Genomic DNA, 11,639 nt, shown 5'->3' with positions numbered 1-11,639 from the left:
TGGTTGAAACACTGAGCAGACCTAACTAATCATGTGAGGCTGCACTGATTACAGTGAGCACAACTAAATGTAACCTAACACAACAAAAATACAGCTCCACTGAACACAGTGAGCCAGAACTAAATCTATGTAATCCTAGGGCCTATCTAGGGTACTACAGTAACAATAGAGGTAATCACAAAATCTAAAGACACCGTGTTTTTTCTTATAAATCTTAGTCAAACCATGTTTCCTGTCTCTTACAAAAGTGTACAGCAATATGGACTTGGTACTTCCATGTATTCTATCTGTGACAGTTGTTCGCTTCTCGGCCTTTTGGCTAAGATCAAGTGTAGTATCTGTTCTTATCAGTGTCCAGTGGGGGTGCTCCCGACCATTCTAGTTTACGGGGATGGTTGTTGTATAGTACCCTCACTGGTATGATGGGGGTCCGGAAGGCTAGTACCGGAGGGACAGAAACCAGGGAGCGCCATGATTCGTTCTGGGGCCTTGGGAGTAATTCCTCTGGGGAGACCGGAAAGACCCAGTACCTCCTGATCTGAACGTGCTACCTTGGTCTGGCCTGGGGCTGGGGACGCAAAAAGTCCGCAAACTCAGTGCCCCCTGGGGAAGACGCTCTCAGGGGTGTCACTAGTAACACTTGGGTGTGGGACCCCACGGTGTGAAGATGACACATGGCCACTGTTTTTCACTTCTTTTTGCACAGCGCCCTAAGGACCAGGTCTTTTGGCTAAGTCCAGGGCAATTTTTGCTACAGGCCTCAGGGCCTGGTCTGTGCACTATTAGGCACGGTACCACTTTTTTATTTTATTCTATTTATTTAAACCACTCCCACGTTTTGTCACTTTTTCTGTTCTTATGTGTGTGTTTTTCACGGATGGAGGGTGTGGGTCCTCGGGCCTTACCTGAAGTCTAGGGGGAGGATGTGTGGCCATACGGTTCCTTCCTCCCCTGATCCCTAGGGGGTTTTCTCTTCGGGAGAACCCCCTTGCCTAGTACTGGATGTCCGGCTTCGGCTGGGCATAAGGAACGGTGGTCCACCAGGCCTTTTGGCCAGGAGGACCAAATGGGAACCTTGTCCCTGTCAGGAGCTTCGTGCCCCGGGGGATCGGGTGAACGGTCCAACCCTTTCGGGGGTAGGACAAACACACCCCTAAGTGCACGTTTTTCGTGTGTGTGTTCTTGCACTTGCACTTTTTTGCGGACACTTACGGGTTTTTACGTTATAGTTGCACGTTTGCGGACTTAAAAAAAAAAAAAAAAAAAAAATCTGTGACAGTTGTTGTCTATGCTCTCTGTGCAGGAAAATAATCTACACAGGTACAACCAGGGGCGGACTGACAACTCATGGGGCCCCCGGGCAGTAGGGGATCAGGGGGCCCCTGTGTCCTTGCCCAAACTCAAAAAAGCCTATGAAAAAGGTACCAGGGGCATCTCATGGGGCCCCCTACTGACCCCAGACCCTCGAGCAGTGCCCGAGTTTCCAAATGGTCAGTCCATCCCTGGGTACAACTTTATAACTTTGTTATTTGGATATACCTTTGTCAAAACATTTATGTGAATGATAATTTTGTATATTTTCAACAAAATGTACTATAATAAATTATTCCATACCTATAAAATCGCTAAAGTAAATATTCAGAGTAAATTATTCAATAAAGTCTTTCTGTTTTTTTAATACAAAATTACAATGTTGTCTTGAAAAAGTACTTAATAAAAAATAAGTAACAAATTTGAAAATGTGAATGGGGGTGGGTATGTCCTGTCGTAAATCATAGATTATTCTCAGTCAGAGCTGACAGTGAATTATCAACTTTTTTCAGGAATAAAACAAGAACATCACTGTGTTAGCCTTAGTCTGCAGACAATCATGATACCTCTATGATCACTGCAATCCATAGGAAGCAATGTTGCCATAGGACTCTATGGGGGCACATTTCAGTATTTGATGACACTGTCCTCACTTGGGGGTGGGGATAACAAACTTTTACTCTGCTCAGAGTCAACAAAGGGAATAATTTGTTGGCCTTCCCAGCTGCATGCCCAACACATCTGGCACCCGGGACTACTGCAGTGAGAGGGGCTTAAAGGAGCATATGCTTTAATGACTGTGCCACCAGTGAGTGTATAACAGACATGTAAAAACCTCAGCACATTTATTTTAATAAAATAAAACACTTCTATTGTTCTGTAGAAAAACATGTTCTATTACATATGCTTTTTCACACAGCCACCCTCAGCAGTATGAAGTGTAAAACACAGTTAGGGGAAGTTAATCAAAATTGGAGCAGTCAGAATCTGGAGCAGCTGTGCATGGTAACCAATCAGCTTCTAACTTCAGCTTAGAAAATGAAAGCTATGAGTCAATTGGTTGCTTTGCACAGCTGCTCCAGATTCTGGGAGCTCCAGTTTTGATTAATTTGCCCAAGGGCTCATTCAGATGGGTGTGGTGACACGTCCTCCATGCTGTGCTTGCATCCACCTCAGAGTTGCATGCTGGCAGCCCATAGAAGTAGACGCACAGATCTGAATGCAAACACTGTGAGTTTGGACCTGTGCACCCATTCCTGCCCGCACATCATATTTTGAGATGAGACTGTCTGTGCAGCTGTCCCAATCGATGTTAATGGGACTGTCGGCACTGTGATGCATGGAGCACCTGTACATCCCTGTGTGGTACACAACTGTCACATGTGGCACAGATGCATGTGCCCCCTGTGAATGAGTCTTAATTGTCATGTGGGCCAGATAGCTGGAAAGAGGAGACATTAGGTATTTAATAAATCTGTCACACAACTTGTCTCTCTGTTCCTGTTTGGCATTGCTTGTGACAATTGATATATGTTCCTATGTATGTTGTGAACTCACCGACTCCAGGCTCACCCTCCAGGGCCCAGGCAGGCTACAACTCAGTCCAAGCTTTAGGTCCAGGCTTTTTTTTCCCCTTCCTTCCTTCCTTCCTTCCTTCCTTCCTTCCTTCCTTCCTTCCTTCCTTTCCCCTCTTTCCTAATCTAGGGCCTCCATACACCCACTGTCCTAGTCCAGGGCCTCCAAGCACCCCCTATCCTATTCTGGGACTTCCAGTCACCCCCTCTCCTAGTTTGGGGCCTCCAGGTATCCCCTCACCAGGGCCTCTGTCACAGAGCCTCCTCTCCTAGTCCAGAAACTCTGCTCCACACCCCCTCTCCTAGTCCAGGGCCTCCTCTGCATCCCCCAGTCCAGGGACTTTGCCACACCAACCTCCCTTCCTGATCCAGGGTCTCCTCTGCAACCCTCCTAGTCCAGGGACTCCTCTGCACCCCCTTTCCCCAGCCCAGGGTCTTCTGCACACCAAAATTAAATGTACAGTGAGCCTCTCCACTACCCCCACCCTATTGCCTCCCTCCTTACCATGGAAGTGCTAAGTGCTTGTTTTAACTACAAGGACAATAACACCTATTTTCTAATCACAATATAAACTCACTGAGCACTTTATTAGATACACCTTGCTAGTGCCAAGAAAATATCCCTCACACCATTACACCACCACCAGCCTGAGCCGTTCATACAAATGCTGTAATGTTGTTTATGCCAACTTTTGACCCTACCATCTGAATGACAGCAACCAGTCTGCCCATTCTCCTCTGACCTCTATCATCAACAAGGCATTTTTGTCCGCACAATTGCCACTCACTAGATATTTTCTCTTTTTTGGACCATTCTCTGTAAACCCTAGAGATGGTTGTGTGTGAAAATCCCAGTAGATCAGCAGTTTTTGAAATACTCAGACCAGCCTGTTTGGCACCATTAGTAACATTATGGCACCATTATGACAGCATAATAAAAGTAATGTACATATAATGTAAGTAATTATTGCACAAAAAAGTGAGGTAACCATTATGAGGGAATGAAAAACGAATGCAATCTTCAATTTGTTAACAAAACCTTGCACTACATAATTTTGTGTATTAACTTTTTCTGTTCATCTGTGAATATTTTGTAAATGTTACCAAACAAAAAAATGAAATGTGTTTTTTTGTTCCCACCATTGTTATTCAATTATGAAACTAACCATATAATTGTCATATAATAAAAATGTACTAGGTTAGCCCAGCTTTGATGCATCAAAGTGCAACTAACTCAGGAAGGCAAATGATACATCCACTTAGTAAAGTAAATCCAGAGCATATACGCTCATCCATCTTTTTAGTTTATAATGACTGCAAGATAAAACTTTATGCTTTGAAGTCCATTGAAATGCTTTGTATTGCATAACATGTGATTTTCCTTTGTCATGAAGTTTTAGACAGGCATGCTGGCAATACAGCCAGCTCTATCTTTTCTAACCATATTTCCACAGATTCATATACAAAAATATATAGCCCTCTAAAAGAAAAAGCCCTAATGGTAGATCATGTCTAAAACATAGTGGTTCCAATTCTCCTCTATCCACACCTTGACCCTTCTAATTGGACCAATATTTGGAGCATTTCCTATTAGTGGCTCCTACATCTTATATAAGTCAGCTTTCCAAGCCAGTGTTTGGAAATAAATGAGATTGTGCTAAAAAAAATACTGCATGCGGTGACAGCATCTCCTATTCAGAAAGCAGTAAGTATGGAATACCTGAAGTGGCTATGGAGTAGTGAAACAGAATTCCTAGACATGGGCCACCCAAAAGGTACATAGAGAGCCTCTGCCTTAAAGAACTAGGCTATAAAGAATTGCCTGGGGTAAGATGGTGCCGGATATAAATGTTACAAAAACTCATGGGCATTTAGTCTTTTAGGCCCATTTAGTGGATCCGCTTGCTCAGTAGGGAATCTCTCCACTGATCCCCGCTGAGCAAGTGGATAACGCTCCGCTTCTGCAGAGTGGACACAGAGCGGCTTGCTCTCCTTAATGGGCAGTCGATGAAAACGGACCGCCTGTCTGTTTTCATCTGATCCAATCCAACAGATGGAAGGGGAATTGTATCCCCATCCATCCCTTTTTGGTGGATCGGATTGGATGTCAGCAGATGTAAACGGACACATGTCCGTTTACACCTGCCTTTCCATAGAGGAGAATGGAGGTTCCAATCGAGTGAGCCTGAAAAATGGGTAGGCAGACCCAATCAGAATGTTAGTGTGAATGAGCCCTAACTTCTCAAGTATCGAAAGGAGATGTTTAGGGTTATTAAAAAAAAACATTCATACCACTACGCTTGCTGTCCAATATTGGTTCTAAAATCGAGAACTGAGTGATCAAATGGCCTTTGATCATTCAGTTCTTGGTCTTCTCAGAGTCTAGAGCAGTCACAGTCCTTCATTCTGCCCCTCCAGTGCTCACTTGAGTGCTGGGCTGGAGGGGGGCAAGAGCAGCAGGCTTTGGCTCTCAGCCACACGCTGTGAGTCAGAGTCAACTATCAATCAGACAGCTGGGTGGATCCTGACAATATGGTTGGGATCTTTCCAGAGCCTGGAGCGGCTCTGTGATGTCAGCTAATGGCAGACTTTAGCACTTACTTTTGCACTCCTGTGACCCAAAAGAGAAGTATGACCAAAAAAGCTTTAGCCGTACTTCTCTTTTAAGCTGTGTTTTATGTGTATAAAACATGAAAACGGCCCACTTTCAAAGAACTTAAATGAACAAAATCTTTAAAATGCCCAACCTATCCTAATTCCACATATCGACAATACAATATACTGTAAGTACTTTACACTATGACTTTCATATAGACACCTATAGAATACCTACCTTACACCATGGATCAGCAGGCTTCTTGTACAAAAGCTATGGTTGTGATGATGCTTTGGCTACATTCACACTGGAGTATTTACAGGCATTTTTCAAGGGTTTTTTTCAGGCATTTTTGAGTGTTTTTTTTTTTTAGCAGAATAGGAGATATGGCAGGTTTTTTTTCAGGTATTTTGCTTTCAGGCACCTTTGATGTGTCCAATAGGAACCTGTGTATATGTGCCCAAAGGAAACCTGTTTACATGTGACATAAGATGGAAGATGAACACAATGTGCAAGTCTATAACTTTGCTCTGCTTTCTGGAAAGCATGTATCTGAAATTTTGCACAGAACTTCACAGGCAGGTTTTAAAAAGGCAACACAGAATGGAGAAGACTGATCATATGGCTGGATCACACTTTTGGAAATGAAAACAGCTGCAAGTTTCCACTAAGGTTCTAGAGCAAGATATGAAGTTAAAAACAGTGGGAAATCATGCCTTACTGACATGCCTGCAAGAAATGCTGTCCTAGGCACATACAACAGGAAAACCAGAATCAAGCACATGGCTGCTGTACACAGAAGTTTTATACCTTTCTCTTTGATCTGGGGAACAGTTTAGCCGTTCCACTGGGGCAGCAAGCTTCTTTCAACTTCCTCCCAGGCTCTGGTGGTTCTTGCCCAGCTCTTATAATGGGGATCTCTGGAATCATAGATGTAGGGGTGGCCACAAATTAGACCAATAAAGGTCTCAGCTTCCAGCAGCAAGCTCTCCTCCATATTGGACACCAGATGTGTGTTTATAAGGTGTGCAGTGATGGCAGAAAAAGGAAGGAGTTGCTGTTTTAGTTAAGACCGCTTGGAAAAATATTCAAAAATGCTAATTTCTTGCTGTTCAGCCATTTTCCATTGAAGTCTATGGGGACAAAAAATGCTCAATTCTGCCTGAAAAGTAGCTCATGTACTTTTTTGAGAGACAGGCATTTTGCTACAGGCGACAACATGCTCAAATGTGAACAGGGGCCATTGCAATTTTCCTTGTTGAGCGTTTTTGAGCTTCGAACTGCACAACGCTCAAGTATCGGAGCCTTTCTGAAAATTGTCTCCTTTTATCATATACACTACAGGATCAATGGCTATCAATGGCCCTGCATTGTACATGATAAAGTCAAGAGCCAGCCAAAATTACAATATGAGGTTGAAGATTACTGTAGTGACAACTGCCACAGAACTAAGGAATACATTAAAGCAGAGCTCCAGTCTCTGGTGAAAAAAATAAAAGTCAGCAGCTATAAAAACTGTAGTTGCTGACTTTTAAAAAAACAGCCATTCACCTGTCCTGTGATCCAGCAGTGTCCTCACGCCAGCCGGGTTCACCAGCTGTCCTGTGTTCCCAGTGCATCTTAAGTGTGGGCAATCAGCTTCAAAGCTGGGCACCCACTTCGCATGCGCGAGTGGCGCAGCACATTGTGAAAGGTCCCGCAGTGCTCTGGAACCTGTCACGAGTCTCAGAAGACTGCGGGGGTAGGGGGACTTAGGTGGAGAAGAACTTCCACTTTCAATCACCTAGGTGATCGCAGCAGAAGTGGGAGCGGGTACCTGCCAAAATCGGGACCCCCCGTCCCTGTCCCCAAAGGTGCCAATTCTTAACGGGGATCAGGAGACGAGGCCCTAAAGTGGAACTTCCCCTTTTGGGTGGAGCTCTGCTTTAAGTAGAAATTTATATTTATAAAATTACATTATTGACATACATTTATTTTGCCCAGTTTTAAAACAAAAAAAAAATAACCCAAAACAGTGTGTAGCAACATTCGACACTGCAGCAAGCGAGTGAGATATCTAGAGGGGTGAGAGAAAGGGAAAGGGGGCTACCTGGCATAGCAGAAAGCAGAGAAAGAGAAAGCATGAGTTATGGTGAAGAGAAAGGGGCTGTCTCTCACTGCAGCAAACAAAGTGAGACATCTAGGGTGATAGGGGAAGAGAAGGGGTGGCTGTCTGGCACAGCAGCAAGCAGAATGTTGACATCTAAGAGGCAAGGGGAAGACAAAGGGGCTATCTATTACTGCAGCAAGCAGGGGTAAAAAGCAGGGGGCTATCGGAAAAGAAAGGGGGCTGTCTGACACTGCATTGAGCATTGAGTATTGAGTTAGGCATCCAGGGGGCATGGGAAAAAGTAATGGGGCTGTCTGGCATTGTAGCAAGCAGAGAAAAACAGAAGGGAGATGAGGAGAAAGAAAGGGGAGGGAGTGGAAAAAGTGCTGGCAAAATAAATCTTTTAACTGTTGCAGGAGTGGGTGGTGGGGTGAGTTATTATTATTATTATTATACAGGATTTATATAGCGCCAATGGTTTGCTCAGCGCTGTACATTATACTGGGAGACAGTACACGAGACAGTACAGTAATAATACAATACACAAGGGGTTCGAGGGCCCTGCTCCTTGGAGGGGAGAGTGGTACAGGAGGAAATAGCTGTGGGGGATGGCGTGGTGGGAAGAGCGGCAGTTAGGTGAGGATGGGGTAGGCTTCTCTGAAGAGATGGGTTTTCAGGGTGCGCCTAAAGGTGAGGAGGGAAGGTGACAGTCTGATGGATTGGGGTAGTGAGTTCCAGAGGATGGGGGAAGCCTTTGAGAAGTCCTGGAGACGGGCGTGGGAGGAGGAGACCAGGTAACTGGAGAGTAGGAGGTCTTGTGAGGAGCGTAGAGTGCATTTTGGGTGGTAGATGGATATCAGGTCAGTGATATAGTTTGGGGCAGTGTTATGAACAGCTTTGTATGTCAATGTTAATATTTTGAATTTTATGCGTTGGGCAATCGGAAGCCAGTGGAGGGATTGGCAGAGGGGGGTGGCGGATATGGAGTGGTTGGTAAGGTGGATGAGTCTGGCCGCAGAATTCAGGATAGACTGAAGCAGGGATAGCCTGTGTTTGGGTAGGCCGGAGAGGAGGGAGTTACAGTAGTCGAGTCGGGAGATGATAAGGGAGTGAATGAGTTGCTTTGTAGTTTCAGGAGTTAGGAACGTGCGTATTTTGGAGATGTTGCGGAGGCTGCATGAATTTGTCAGCGATTGGATCTGGGGCTGGAAAGACAGATTGGAGTCTAGAATGACACCTAGTACTCTGGCTTGCAGGGTGGGGCTGATGGTGGCGTTGTTGGTCGTGATGGTGAGGTCGGGGGGGGGGGGGCGCAGGCTGGGGGGAAAACTAGGAGCTCAGTTTTGGCAACGTTTAATTTGAGGAAGTGGAGTGACATCCAGTCTGATATGTCGTTCAGAAGGCTAGTGATTTGGGCGGAGACTGAAGGAGGAATTTGAGTGTCATCAGCATAGAGATGGTAGTTGAAGCCCTGGGAGTGTATCAGTTGACCAAGGGAGGAGGTGTAGATGGAGAAGAGAAGGGGCCCGAGGACAGATCCTTGGGGGACCCCAACTAAGAGGGGGAGTGAGGGGCAGGTGACAGCGTTATAGGTAACACTGAAGGAGCATTGAGATTGATAGGAAGAGAGCCGGGAGAAAGCGGAGTCTCTGGGGCCAAAAGAGTACAGTTTTTTGAGGAGGAGGGGGTGGTCGACCGTGTCGAAAGCCACAGAGAGGTCGAGGAGTAGTAGCACTGAGTAGCAGCCATTGGTTTTGGCGGTTAGCAGGTCATTGGTGAGTTTGAGTAGGGCGGTTTCGGTGAAGTGTAGGGGACGGAAGCCAGATTGTAGGGAATCAAGGAGGTTGTTGTCGGTGAGGTGGGAGCTTAGGCGATTATAGGCTAAGCGCTCAAGGAGTTTGGATGAGAATGGCAACAGGGAGTGAGGGAGCGTAGGATGGAGGAGGAGGGAGATCGTAGGAGTTGTGTCGGGACAGGGTCAAGGGGGCAGGTGGTAAGGCGAGCTTCAGAGAAGATCTTAGTGACCTCTTCAGTTGTAGCAGGGTTGAAGGAGTGGAGTGTTGAGGGGGTTTTAGTGTGCCTAATGTGGGGTGGGGTGGAGGTCTGGACAGTGGCGAGGTCAAAGGAGAGGAGTGTTGAGGGGGTTTTCGTGTGAGGGATGCTAGGTGGGGCGAGAGTCTGAGCAGTGGTGATGTCCCTGCGAATTGCTTTGGAAGTGGTTAGCAATCTCGTGGGTGGTGAGTGAGGTGCTGGGTGGAGGTGGGGGCGGAGAGAGCAGAGAGTTGAAGGCGGAGAAGAGCCGGTGAGGGCTGGAGGAGAGGGTATTGATGAGGCTTACAAAGTAGGCTTGCTTGGTAGCGTGGAAGGAGGAAGTGTAGGTGAGGAAGGTGGATTTGTATCGGGTGAACACTTGTTGGAATCTGGTTTTGCGCCATAGTCACTCTAGCGCGTGACCGTGTCGCTTGAGGTTTTTGGTATGGTCATTCTGCCAGGGTTGAAGCGGTCGGGGTCTAATGTTTCCTGTGGTTAGGGGTGCTAAGGAGTCAAGAGCGGCTGACAGCGAGTTGTTATAGATGTTATAGACAGTATTGGCCAGGTCAGGGCAGGACAGGGGAAGGATACTGTCGTAAAGTTGGTCGGCTGCAGAGTGGAAGGGGGCAGAGTTCAGGTTGCAGAGGTTTTGGCTGGTGATTGTTTGACGTTTGGAGGAGTAGGTGTAAGAGGACGAGGAGACGGAGAAGGTGATGAGATTGTGGTCAGAGAGGGGAGAAGGGGTGTTTGAGAGGTTGTGGGGGGTGCAGAGATGAGAGAAAACAAGGTCCAGGGTGTTCCCGTCGGAGTGGGTGGAGGACTGTATACACTGTGCGAGTGCAAAAGAAGAGGTTAAGTGGAGGAGTTGGGATGTGGCCGGGCTATTGATGTTGGTAGGGATGTTGAAGTCTCCAAGGATGATGGTGGGCAGCTTGGAGGAGAGAAAGAAGTCGTTGAGGAAGCGGGATACGGGTCCAGGGGGCTGATAGATTACTGCGATCCTCAGGGGGATTGGAGAGAATAGTCAGATGGAGGGTTAGGGAGGACTTGGAAGGTGCTCTGAGGTGACAGGAGCATACCAACCCCACCACCTTTTCGACCGCTGGGTCTAGGTAAGTGGGTCCAGGTAAGACCTCCATAGGAGCGTGCTGCAGGGGAGGTAGAGTCGGTGGTTTGGATCCAGGTTTCGGTGATTGCCAGGAGGTTGAGGGAGCGGGAGACAAAGAGGTCATGGATGGTGGTAAGTTTGTTGCAAACCGAACGGGCGTTCAGGAGTGCACACGAAAACGGAGGGGTGGTTTTGGGGAGCAGGGGGACCAGTATTAGGTTGAGGGGGTTGCGGCAGTTCATGGAAGTAGGCAGGTGCCTTGTGGGTGAGTGAGGTGGAGGAGGACCAGAGTTTGGGGAGATGTCCCCCGCGGTTAGGAGGAGAAGAAGGGTAAGAAAAGTGGCATGGGAGCAGGATGTACAAGAGAGTGTGATTCTACCATTGGTGGCGTTCGGGTCAGTGGGAGAGTGGAGTAACAGGAGGAGGTGGTGAGAGCCGTAGAGGGGAGATGGAAGCATTGAGGGTGCGATGTATAGTTGTTTGGGAGGAGTGGGGGGATAGAGAGAAGAGATTTTGGGTAAGTTGTCGGGTACTGTAAGAAACAACATGGGTGATTTTTGGGGAAAAAGAGGTGACTGCCTGTAATGAAGGGATCTGAGGAATGCAGCATGTATTTGGGAACATAGGAGGTATATTATAAGAGTATTATCTGTATCTACACACTGGAATGTGAACCATGTGGGCAGGTTAACATGCAGCCATATATTGATTATACTACATACACTATATTGCCAAAAGTATTGGAATGCCTATCTTTACACATACATGAACTTTAATGGCATCCCAGTCTTAGTCCGTAGGGTTCAATATTGAGTTGGCCCACCCTTTGCAGCTTTAACAGCTTCAACTCTTCTGGGAAGGCTGTCCACAAGGTTTAGGAGTGTGTCTATGGGAATGTTTGATCATTCTTCCAAAAGGTCATTTGTGAGG

At 46.6% G+C, this 11,639-nt stretch overlaps 1 pseudogene; it reads left to right on the top strand.

Moving 5' to 3' along the window:
* The first annotated feature begins 299 nt into the window (after window positions 1-299).
* Window positions 300-414, top strand: LOC149464914 (U2 spliceosomal RNA; annotated as a pseudogene).
* The last annotated feature ends 11,225 nt before the right edge of the window (window positions 415-11,639 follow it).

The sequence above is a fragment of the Staurois parvus genome, unplaced genomic scaffold (genome assembly GCF_062004578.1).
Source record: "Staurois parvus isolate SC_StPar_1 unplaced genomic scaffold, SC_StPar_1.0 ptg000145l, whole genome shotgun sequence".
NCBI classification, from domain to species: domain Eukaryota; kingdom Metazoa; phylum Chordata; class Amphibia; order Anura; family Ranidae; genus Staurois; species Staurois parvus.
Note: the sequence above shows the minus strand (reverse complement) of the source record. Positions and strands in the feature narration are given on the sequence as shown.